Source organism: Pelophylax lessonae (genome assembly GCF_965119305.1).
Source record: "Pelophylax lessonae genome assembly, chromosome: 13".
Taxonomy (NCBI): Eukaryota; Metazoa; Chordata; class Amphibia; order Anura; family Ranidae; genus Pelophylax; species Pelophylax lessonae.
Window position 1 is genome coordinate 89414070 of NC_138780.1, and position 12739 is coordinate 89426808.

The following is a 12739-nucleotide window of genomic DNA, read 5'->3' on the forward strand; positions in this document are numbered from 1 at the left end:
TCCATCATAGCTCCTCACTGTCGCTGGGAGGATGTTTTCTCCTCCGCTCGCCCCTTCCACCGTCATTTTCTCTCTACCCACCCTTGCCTCCTTCTCCGCGCAGCTCTCGATTCCCCCCTCTCTTTCGCACCCTCCATGTCATATTCTGCTCCAGGAGCTCCATCATAGCTCCTCGCTGTCGCTGGGAGGATGTTTTCTCCTCCGCTCGCCCCTTCCACCGTCATTTTCTCTCTACCCACCCTTGCCTCCTTCTCCGCGCAGCTCTCGATTCCCCCCTCTCTTTCGCACCCTCCATGTCATATTCCGCTCCAGGAGCTCCATCATAGCTCCTTGCTGTCGCTGGGAGGATGTTTTCTCCTCCGCTCGCCCCTTCCAACGTCATTTTCTCTCTACCCACCCTTGCCTCCTTTTCCGCGCAGCTCTCGATTCCCCCCTCTCTTTCGCACCCTCCATGTCATATTCCGCTCCAGGAGTTCCATCATAGCTCCTCACTGTCGCTGGGAGGAAGTTTTCTCCTCCGCTCGCCCCTTCCACCGTCATTTTCTCTCTACCCACCCTTGCCTCCTTTTCCGCGCAGCTCTCGATTCCCCCCTCTCTTTCGCACCCTCCATGTCATATTCTGCTCCAGGAGCTCCATCATAGCTCCTTGCTGTCGCTGGGAGGATGTTTTCTCCTCCGCTCGCCCCTTCCACCGTCATTTTCTCTCTACCCACCCTTGCCTCCTTTTCCGCGCAGCTCTCGATTCCCCCCTCTCTTTCGCACCCTCCATGTCATATTCCGCTCCAGGAGTTCCATCATAGCTCCTCACTGTCGCTGGGAGGATGTTTTCTCCTCCGCTCGTTCCTTCCACCATCATTTTCTCTCTACCCACCCTTGCCCCCTTTTCCGCGCAGCTCTCGATTCCCCCCTCTCTTTCGCACCCTCCATGTCATATTCCGCTCCAGGAGTTCCATCATAGCTCCTCACTGTCGCTGGGAGGATGTTTTCTCCTCCGCTCGCCCCTTCCACCGTCATTTTCTCTCTACCCACCCTTGCCTCCTTCTCCGCGCAGCTCTCGATTCCCCCCTCTCTTTCGCACCCTCCATGTCATATTCTGCTCCAGGAGCTCCATCATAGCTCCTCGCTGTCGCTGGGAGGATGTTTTCTCCTCCGCTCGCCCCTTCCACCGTCATTTTCTCTCTACCCACCCTTGCCTCCTTCTCCGCACAGCTCTCGATTCCCCCCTCTCTTTCGCACCCTCCATGTCATATTCCGCTCCAGGAGCTCCATCATAGCTCCTTGCTGTCGCTGGGAGGATGTTTTCTCCTCCGCTTGCCCCTTCCACCATCATTTTCTCTCTACCCACCCTTGCCTCCTTCTCCGCGCAGCTCTCGATTCCCCCCTCTCTTTCGCACCCTCCATGTCATATTCCGCTCCAGGAGCTCCATCATAGCTCCTCGCTGTCGCTGGGAGGATGTTTTCTCCTCCGCTCGCCCCTTCCACCGTCATTTTCTCTCTACCCACCCTTGCCTCCTTTTCCGCGCAGCTCTGGATTCCCCCCTCTCTTTCGCACCCTCCATGTCATATTCCGCTCCAGGAGCTCCATCATAGCTCCTCGCTGTCGCTGGGAGGATGTTTTCTCCTCCGCTCGCCCCTTCCACCGTCATTTTCTTTCTACCCACCCTTGCCTCCTTTTCCACGCAGCTCTCGATTCCCCCCTCTCTTTCGCACCCTCCATGTCATATTCCGCTCCAGGAGCTCCATCATAGCTCCTCGCTGTTGCTGGGAGGATGTTTTCTCCTCCGCTCGCCCCTTCCACCGTCATTTTCTCTCTACCCACCCTTGCCTCCTTCTCCGCACAGCTCTCGATTCCCCCCTCTCTTTCGCACCCTCCATGTCATATTCCGCTCCAGGAGCTCCATCATAGCTCCTCGCTGTCGCTGGGAGGATGTTTTCTCCTCTGCTCGCCCCTTCCACCGTCATTTTCTCTCTACCCACCCTTTCCTCCTTTTCCGCGCAGCTCTCGATTCCCCCCTCTCTTTCGCACCCTCCATGTCATATTCCGCTCCAGGAGCTCCATCATAGCTCCTCGCTGTCGCTGGGAGGATGTTTTCTCCTCCGCTCGCCCCTTCCACCGTCATTTTCTTTCTACCCACCCTTGCCTCCTTTTCCACGCAGCTCTCGATTCCCCCCTCTCTTTCGCACCCTCCATGTCATATTCCGCTCCAGGAGCTCCATCATAGCTCCTCGCTGTTGCTGGGAGGATGTTTTCTCCTCCGCTCGCCCTTCCACCGTCATTTTCTCTCTACCCACCCTTGCCTCCTTCTCCGCACAGCTCTCGATTCCCCCCTCTCTTTCGCACCCTCCATGTCATATTCCGCTCCAGGAGCTCCATCATAGCTCCTCGCTGTCGCTGGGAGGATGTTTTCTCCTCTGCTCGCCCCTTCCACCGTCATTTTCTCTCTACCCACCCTTTCCTCCTTTTCCGCGCAGCTCTCGATTCCCCCCTCTGCTGCGCACCCTCCATGTCATATTCCGCTCCAGGAGCTCCATCATAGCTCCTCGCTGTCGCTGGGAGGATGTTTTCTCCTCCGCTCGCCCCTTCCACCGTCATTTTCTCTCTACCCACCCTTTCCTCCTTTTCCGCGCAGCTCTCGATTCCCCCCTCTCTTTCGCACCCTCCATGTCATATTCCGCTCCAGGAGCTCCATCATAGCTCCTCGCTGTCGCTGGGAGGATGTTTTCTCCTCCGCTCGCCCCTTCCACCGTCATTTTCTCTCTACCCACCCTTGCCTCCTTTTCCGCGCAGCTCTCGATTCCCCCCTCTCTTTCGCACCCTCCATGTCATATTCCGCTCCAGGAGCTCCATCATAGCTCCTTGCTGTCGCTGGGAGGACGTTTTCTCCTCCGCTCGCCCCTTCCACCGTCATTTTCTCTCTACCCACCCTTGCCTCCTTTTCCGCGCAGCTCTCGATTCCCCCCTCTCTTTCGCACCCTCCATGTCATATTCCGCTCCAGGAGTTCCATCATAGCTCCTCACTGTCGCTGGGAGGATGTTTTCTCCTCCGCTCGCCCCTTCCACCGTCATTTTCTCTCTACCCACCCTTGCCTCCTTTTCCGCGCAGCTCTCGATTCCCCCCTCTCTTTCGCACCCTCCATGTCATATTCCGCTCCAGGAGTTCCATCATAGCTCCTCACTGTCGCTGGGAGGAAGTTTTCTCCTCCGCTTGCCCCTTCCACCGTCATTTTCTCTCTACCCACCCTTGCCTCCTTTTCCGCGCAGCTCTCGATTCCCCCCTCTCTTTCGCACCCTCCATGTCATATTCCGCTCCAGGAGCTCCATCATAGCTCCTTGCTGTCGCTGGGAGGATGTTTTCTCCTCCGCTCGCCCCTTCCACCGTCATTTTCTCTCTACCCACCCTTGCCTCCTTTTCCGCGCAGCTCTCGATTCCCCCCTCTCTTTCGCACCCTCCATGTCATATTCCGCTCCAGGAGTTCCATCATAGCTCCTCACTGTCGCTGGGAGGATGTTTTCTCCTCCGCTCGCCCCTTCCACCGTCATTTTCTCTCTACCCACCCTTGCCTCCTTTTCCGCGCAGCTCTCGATTCCCCCCTCTCTTTCGCACCCTCCATGTCATATTCCGCTCCAGGAGCTCCATCATAGCTCCTCGCTGTCGCTGGGAGGATGTTTTCTCCTCCGCTCGCCCCTTCCACCGTCATTTTCTCTCTACCCACCCTTGCCTCCTTTTCCGCGCAGCTCTCGATTCCCCCCTCTCTTTCGCACCCTCAATGTCATATTCCGCTCCAGGAGATCCATCATAGCTCCTCACTGTCGCTGGGAGGATGTTTTCTCCTCCGCTCGCCCCTTCCACCGTCATTTTCTCTCTACCCACCCTTGCCTCCTTCTCCGCACAGCTCTCGATTCCCCCCTCTCTTTCGCACCCTCCATGTCATATTCCGTTCCAGGAGCTCCATCATAGCTCCTCGCTGTCGCTGGGAGGATGTTTTCTCCTCCGCTCGCCCCTTCCACCGTCATTTTCTCTCTACCCACCCTTGCCTCCTTCTCCGCGCAGCTCTCGATTCCCCCCTCTCTTTCGAACCCTCCATGTCATATTCCGCTCCAGGAGCTCCATCATAGCTCCTCGCTGTCGCTGGGAGGATGTTTTCTCCTCTGCTCGCCCCTTCCACCGTCATTTTCTCTCTACCCACCCTTTCCTCCTTTTCCGCGCAGCTCTCGATTCCCCCCTCTCTTTCGCACCCTCCATGTCATATTCCGCTCCAGGAGCTCCATCATAGCTCCTCGCTGTCGCTGGGAGGATGTTTTCTCCTCCGCTCGCCCCTTCCACCGTCATTTTCTTTCTACCCACCCTTGCCTCCTTTTCCACGCAGCTCTCGATTCCCCCCTCTCTTTCGCACCCTCCATGTCATATTCCGCTCCAGGAGCTCCATCATAGCTCTTCGCTGTCGCTGGGAGGATGTTTTCTCCTCCGCTCGCCCCTTCCACCGTCATTTTCTCTCTACCCACCCTTTCCTCCTTTTCCGCGCAGCTCTCGATTCCCCCCTATCTTTCGCACCCTCCATGTCATATTCCGCTCCAGGAGCTCCATCATAGCTCCTCGCTGTCGCTGGGAGGATGTTTTCTCCTCCGCTCGCCCCTTCCACCGTCATTTTCTCTCTACCCACCCTTGCCTCCTTTTCCGCGCAGCTCTCGATTCCCCCCTCTCTTTCGCACCCTCCATGTCATATTCCGCTCCAGGAGCTCCATCATAGCTCCTCGCTGTCGCTGGGAGGATGTTTTCTCCTCCGCTCGCCCCTTCCACCGTCATTTTCTCTCTACCCACCCTTGCCTCCTTCTCCGCGCAGCTCTCGATTCCCCCCTCTCTTTCGAACCCTCCATATCATATTCCGCTCCAGGAGCTCCATCATAGCTCCTCGCTGTCGCTGGGAGGATGTTTTCTCCTCTGCTCGCCCCTTCCACCGTCATTTTCTCTCTACCCACCCTTTCCTCCTTTTCCGCGCAGCTCTCGATTCCCCCCTCTCTTTCGCACCCTCCATGTCATATTCCGCTCCAGGAGCTCCATCATAGCTCCTCGCTGTCGCTGGGAGGATGTTTTCTCCTCCGCTCGCCCCTTCCACCGTCATTTTCTTTCTACCCACCCTTGCCTCCTTTTCCACGCAGCTCTCGATTCCCCCCTCTCTTTCGCACCCTCCATGTCATATTCCGCTCCAGGAGCTCCATCATAGCTCCTCGCTGTCGCTGGGAGGATGTTTTCTCCTCTGCTCGCCCCTTCCACCGTCATTTTCTCTCTACCCACCCTTTCCTCCTTTTCCGCGCAGCTCTCGATTCCCCCCTCTCTTTCGCACCCTCCATGTCATATTCCGCTCCAGGAGTTCCATCATAGCTCCTCACTGTCGCTGGGAGGAAGTTTTCTCCTCCGCTCGCCCCTTCCACCGTCATTTTCTCTCTACCCACCCTTGCCTCCTTCTCCGCGCAGCTCTCGATTCCCCCCTCTCTTTCAAACCCTCCATATCATATTCCGCTCCAGGAGCTCCATCATAGCTCCTCGCTGTCGCTGGGAGGATGTTTTCTCCTCTGCTCGCCCCTTCCACCGTCATTTTCTCTCTACCCACCCTTTCCTCCTTTTCCGCGCAGCTCTCGATTCCCCCCTCTCTTTCGCACCCTCCATGTCATATTCCGCTCCAGGAGCTCCATCATAGCTCCTCGCTGTCGCTGGGAGGATGTTTTCTCCTCCGCTCGCCCCTTCCACCGTCATTTTCTTTCTACCCACCCTTGCCTCCTTTTCCACGCAGCTCTCGATTCCCCCCTCTCTTTCGCACCCTCCATGTCATATTCCGCTCCAGGAGCTCCATCATAGCTCCTCGCTGTCGCTGGGAGGATGTTTTCTCCTCTGCTCGCCCCTTCCACCGTCATTTTCTCTCTACCCACCCTTTCCTCCTTTTCCGCGCAGCTCTCGATTCCCCCCTCTCTTTCGCACCCTCCATGTCATATTCCGCTCCAGGAGTTCCATCATAGCTCCTCACTGTCGCTGGGAGGAAGTTTTCTCCTCCGCTCGCCCCTTCCACCGTCATTTTCTCTCTACCCACCCTTGCCTCCTTTTCCGCGCAGCTCTCGATTCCCCCCTCTCTTTCGCACCCTCCATGTCATATTCCGCTCCAGGAGCTCCATCATAGCTCCTCGCTGTCGCTGGGAGGATGTTTTCTCCTCCGCTCGCCCCTTCCACCGTCATTTTCTCTCTACCCACCCTTGCCTCCTTTTCCGCGCAGCTCTCGATTCCCCCCTCTCTTTCGCACCCTCCATGTCATATTCCGCTCCAGGAGCTCCATCATAGCTCCTCGCTGTCGCTGGGAGGATGTTTTCTCCTCCGCTCGCCCCTTCCACCGTCATTTTCTCTCTACCCACCCTTGCCTCCTTTTCCGCGCAGCTCTCGATTCCCCCCTCTCTTTCGCACCCTCAATGTCATATTCCGCTCCAGGAGTTCCATCATAGCTCCTCACTGTCGCTGGGAGGATGTTTTCTCCTCCGCTCGCCCCTTCCACCGTCATTTTCTCTCTACCCACCCTTGCCCCCTTTTCCGCGCAGCTCTCGATTCCCCCCTCTCTTTCGCACCCTCCATGTCATATTCCGCTCCAGGAGTTCCATCATAGCTCCTCACTGTCGCTGGGAGGAAGTTTTCTCCTCCGCTCGCCCCTTCCACCGTCATTTTCTCTCTACCCACCCTTGCCTCCTTTTCCGCGCAGCTCTCGATTCCCCCCTCTCTTTCGCACCCTCCATGTCATATTCCGCTCCAGGAGCTCCATCATAGCTCCTTGCTGTCGCTGGGAGGATGTTTTCTCCTCCGCTCGCCCCTTCCACCGTCATTTTCTCTCTACCCACCCTTGCCTCCTTTTCCGCGCAGCTCTCGATTCCCCCCTCTCTTTCGCACCCTCCATGTCATTATCCGCTCCAGGAGTTCCATCATAGCTCCTCACTGTCGCTGGGAGGATGTTTTCTCCTCCGCTCGCCCCTTCCACCGTCATTTTCTCTCTACCCACCCTTGCCTCCTTCTCCGCGCAGCTCTCGATTCCCCCCTCTCTTTCGCACCCTCCATGTCATATTCCGCTCCAGGAGCTCCATCATAGCTCCTCGCTGTCGCTGGGAGGATGTTTTCTCCTCCGCTCGCCCCTTCCACCGTCATTTTCTCTCTACCCACCCTTGCCTCCTTTTCCGCGCAGCTCTCGATTCCCCCCTCTCTTTCGCACCCTCCATGTCATATTCCGCTCCAGGAGCTCCATCATAGCTCCTCACTGTCGCTGGGAGGATGTTTTCTCCTCCGCTCGCCCCTTCCACCATCATTTTCTCTCTACCCACCCTTGCCTCCTTTTCCGCGCAGCTCTCGATTCCCCCCTCTCTTTCGCACCCTCCATGTCATATTCCGCTCCAGGAGTTCCATCATAGCTCCTCACTGTCGCTGGGAGGAAGTTTTCTCCTCCGCTCGCCCCTTCCACCGTCATTTTCTCTCTACCCACCCTTGCCTCCTTCTCCGCGCAGCTCTCGATTCCCCCCTCTCTTTCGCACCCTCCATGTCATATTCCGCTCCAGGAGCTCCATCATAGCTAATCGCTGTCGCTGGGAGGATGTTTTCTCCTCCGCTCGCCCCTTCCACCGTCATTTTCTCTCTACCCACCCTTGCCTCCTTTTCCGCGCAGCTCTCGATTCCCCCCTCTCTTTCGCACCCTCCATGTCATATTCCGCTCCAGGAGTTCCATCATAGCTCCTCACTGTCGCTGGGAGGATGTTTTCTCCTCCGCTCGCCCCTTCCACCGTCATTTTCTCTCTACCCACCCTTGCCTCCTTCTCCGCGCAGCTCTCGATTCCCTCCTCTCTCTCGCACCCTCCATATTACATCCAGCTCCAGGAGCTTCATCATAGCTCCTCGCTGTCGCTGGGAGGATGTTTTCTCCTCCGCTCGCCCCTTCCACCGTCATTTTCTCTCTACCCACCCTTGCCTCCTTCTCTGCGCAGCTCTCGATTCCCCCCTCTCTTTCGCACCCTCCATGTCATATTCCGCTCCAGGAGCTCCATCATAGCTCCTCGCTGTCGCTGGGAGGATGTTTTCTCCTCCGCTCGCCCCTTCCACCGTCATTTTCTCTCTACCCACCCTTGCCTCCTTCTCCGCGCAGCTCTCGATTCCCTCCTCTCTCTCACACCCTCCATATTACATCCAGCTCCAGGAGCTCCATCATAGCTCCTCGCTGTCGCTGGGAGGATGTTTTCTCCTCTGCTCGCCGCTTCCGCCGTCATTTTCTCTCCACCCACCCTTGCCTCCTTCTCCGCGCCGCTCTCGATTCCCCCCTCTCTTTCGCACCCTCCATGTCATATTCCGCTCCAGGAGCTCCATCATAGCTCCTCGCTGTCGCTGGGAGGATGTTTTCTCCTCCGCTCGCCCCTTCCACCGTCATTTTCTCTCTACCCACCCTTGCCTCCTTTTCCGCGCAGCTCTCGATTCCCCCCTCTCTTTCGCACCCTCCATGTCATATTCCGCTCCAGGAGTTCCATCATAGCTCCTCACTGTCGCTGGGAGGAAGTTTTCTCCTCCGCTCGCCCCTTCCACCGTCATTTTCTCTCTACCCACCCTTGCCTCCTTCTCCGCGCAGCTCTCGATTCCCCCCTCTCTTTCGCACCCTCCATGTCATATTCCGCTCCAGGAGCTCCATCATAGCTAATTGCTGTCGCTGGGAGGATGTTTTCTCCTCCGCTCGCCCCTTCCACCGTCATTTTCTCTCTACCCACCCTTGCCTCCTTTTCCGCGCAGCTCTCGATTTCCCCCTCTCTTTCGCACCCTCCATGTCATATTCCGCTCCAGGAGTTCCATCATAGCTCCTCACTGTCGCTGGGAGGATGTTTTCTCCTCCGCTCGCCCCTTCCACCGTCATTTTCTCTCTACCCACCCTTGCCTCCTTTTCCGCGCAGCTCTCGATTCCCCCCTCTCTTTCGCACCCTCCATGTCATATTCCGCTCCAGGAGCTCCATCATAGCTCCTTGCTGTCGCTGGGAGGATGTTTTCTCCTCCGCTCGCCCCTTCCACCGTCATTTTCTCTCTACCCACCCTTGCCTCCTTTTCCGCGCAGCTCTCGATTCCCCCCTCTCTTTCGCACCCTCCATGTCATATTCCGCTCCAGGAGTTCCATCATAGCTCCTCACTGTCGCTGGGAGGTTGTTTTCTCCTCCGCTCGCCCCTTCCACCGTCATTTTCTCTCTACCCACCCTTGCCTCCTTCTCCGCGCAGCTCTCGATTCCCCCCTCTCTTTCGAACCCTCCATGTCATATTCCGCTCCAGGAGCTCCATCATAGCTCTTCGCTGTCGCTGGGAGGATGTTTTCTCCTCTGCTCGCCCCTTCCACCGTCATTTTCTCGCTACCCACCCTTTCCTCCTTTTCCGCGCAGCTCTCGATTCCCCCCTCTCTTTCGCACCCTCCATGTCATATTCCGCTCCAGGAGCTCCATCATAGCTCCTCGCTGTCGCTGGGAGGATGTTTTCTCCTCCGCTCGCCCCTTCCACCGTCATTTTCTCTCTACCCACCCTTGCCTCCTTCTCCGCACAGCTCTCGATTCCCTCCTCTCTCTCGCACCCTCCATATTACATCCAGCTCCAGGAGCTCCATCATAGCTCTTCGCTGTCGCTGGGAGGATGTTTTCTCCTCCGCTCGCCCCTTCCACCGTCATTTTCTCTCTACCCACCCTTGCCTCCTTCTCCGCGCAGCTCTCGATTCCCTCCTCTCTCTCGCACCCTCCATATTACATCCAGCTCCAGGAGCTCCATCATAGCTCTTCACTGTCGCTGGGAGGATGTTTTCTCCTCCACTCGCCCCTTCCACCGTCATTTTCTCTCTACCCACCCTTGCCTCCTTCTCCGCGCTGCTCTCGATTCCCTCCTCTCTCTCGCACCCTCCATATTACATCCAGCTCCAGGAGCTCCATCATAGCTCCTCGCTGTCGCTGGGAGGATGTTTTCTCCTCCGCTCGCCCCTTCCACCGTCATTTTCTCTCTACCCACCCTTGCCTCCTTCTCCGCGCAGCTCTCGATTCCCTCCTCTCTCTCGCACCCTCCATATTACATCCAGCTCCAGGAGCTCCATCATAGCTCCTCGCTGTCGCTGGGAGGATGTTTTCTCCTCTGCTCGCCGCTTCCGCCGTCATTTTCTCTCCACCCACCCTTGCCTCCTTCTCCGCGCCGCTCTCGATTCCCCCCTCTCTTTCGCACCCTCCATGCCATATTCTGCTCCAGGAGCTCCATCATAGCTCCTCGCTGTCGCTGGGAGGATGTTTTCTCCTCCGCTCGCCCCTTCCACCGTCATTTTCTCTCTACCCACCCTTGCCTCCTTCTCCGCGCAGCTCTCAATTGCCCCCTCTCTTTCGCACCCTCCATGTCATATTCCGCTCCAGGAGCTCCATCATAGCTCCTCGCTGTCGCTGGGAGGATGTTTTCTCCTCCGCTCGCCCCTTCCACCGTCATTTTCTTTCTACCCACCCTTGCCTCCTTTTCCACGCAGCTCTCGATTCCCCCCTCTCTTTCGCACCCTCCATGTCATATTCCGCTCCAGGAGCTCCATCATAGCTCCTCGCTGTTGCTGGGAGGATGTTTTCTCCTCCGCTCGCCCCTTCCACCGTCATTTTCTCTCTACCCACCCTTGCCTCCTTCTCCGCGCAGCTCTCGATTCCCCCCTCTCTTTCGCACCCTCCATGTCATATTCCGCTCCAGGAGTTCCATCATAGCTCCTCACTGTCGCTGGGAGGATGTTTTCTCCTCCGCTCGCCCCTTCCACCATCATTTTCTCTCTACCCACCCTTGCCTCCTTCTCTGCGCAGCTCTCGATTCCCCCCTCTCTTTCGCACCCTCCATGTCATATTCCGCTCCAGGAGCTCCATCATAGCTCCTTGCTGTCGCTGGGAGGATGTTTTCTCCTCCGCTCGCCCCTTCCACCGTCATTTTCTCTCTACCCACCCTTTCCTCCTTTTCCGCGCAGCTCTCGATTCCCCCCTCTCTTTCGCACCCTCCATGTCATATTCCGCTCCAGGAGCTCCATCATAGCTCCTCGCTGTCGCTGGGAGGATGTTTTCTCCTCCGCTCGCCCCTTCCACCGTCATTTTCTCTCTACCCACCCTTGCCTCCTTCTCCGCGCAGCTCTCGATTCCCCCCTCTCTTTCGCACCCTCCATGTCATATTCCGCTCCAGGAGTTCCATCATAGCTCCTCACTGTCGCTGGGAGGATGTTTTCTCCTCCGCTCGCCCCTTCCACCATCATTTTCTCTCTACCCACCCTTGCCTCCTTCTCTGCGCAGCTCTCGATTCCCCCCTCTCTTTCGCACCCTCCATGTCATATTCCGCTCCAGGAGCTCCATCATAGCTCCTTGCTGTCGCTGGGAGGATGTTTTCTCCTCCGCTCGCCCCTTCCACCGTCATTTTCTCTCTACCCACCCTTGCCTCCTCTTCCGCGCAGCTCTCGATTCCCCCCTCTCTTTCGCACCCTCCATGTCATATTCCGCTCCAGGAGTTCCATCATAGCTCCTCACTGTCGCTGGGAGGATGTTTTCTCCTCCGCTCGCCCCTTCCACCATCATTTTCTCTCTACCCACCCTTGCCTCCTTTTCCGCGCAGCTCTCGATTCCCTCCTCTCTTTCGCACCCTCCATGTCATATTCCGCTCCAGGAGTTCCATCATAGCTCCTCACTGTCGCTGGGAGGAAGTTTTCTCCTCCGCTCGCCCCTTCCACCGTCATTTTCTCTCTACCCACCCTTGCCTCCTTTTCCGCGCAGCTCTCGATTCCCCCCTCTCTTTCGCACCCTCCATGTCATATTCCGCTCCAGGAGCTCCATCATAGCTCCTTGCTGTCGCTGGGAGGATGTTTTCTCCTCCGCTCGCCCCTTCCACCGTCATTTTCTCTCTACCCACCCTTGCCTCCTTTTCCGCGCAGCTCTCGATTCCCCCCTCTCTTTCGCACCCTCCATGTCATATTCCGCTCCAGGAGTTCCATTATAGCTCCTCACTGTCGCTGGGAGGATGTTTTCTCCTCCGCTCGCCCCTTCCACCGTCATTTTCTCTCTACCCACCCTTGCCTCCTTCTCCGCGCAGCTCTCGATTCCCCCCTCTCTTTCGCACCCTCCATGTCATATTCCGCTCCAGGAGTTCCATCATAGCTCCTCACTGTCGCTGGGAGGATGTTTTCTCCTCCGCTCGCCCCTTCCACCGTCATTTTCTCTCTACCCACCCTTGCCTCCTTCTCCGCGCAGCTCTCGATTCCCCCCTCTCTTTCGCACCCTCCATGTCATATTCCGCTCCAGGAGTTCCATCATAGCTCCTCACTGTCGCTGGGAGGATGTTTTCTCCTCCGCTCGCCCCTTCCACCGTCATTTTCTCTCTACCCACCCTTGCCTCCTTTTCCGCGCAGCTCTCGATTCCCCCCTCTCTTTCGCACCCTCCATGTCATATTCCGCTCCAGGAGTTCCATCATAGCTCCTCACTGTCGCTGGGAGGATGTTTTCTCCTCCGCTCGCCCCTTCCACCATCATTTTCTCTCTACCCACCCTTGCCTCCTTCTCCGCGCAGCTCTCGATTCCCCCCTCTCTTTCGCACCCTCCATGTCATATTCCGCTCCAGGAGCTCCATCATAGTTCCTCGCTGTCGCTGGGAGGAAGTTTTCTCCTCCGCTCGCCCCTTCCACCGTCATTTTCTCTCTACCCACCCTTGCCTCCTTTTCCGCG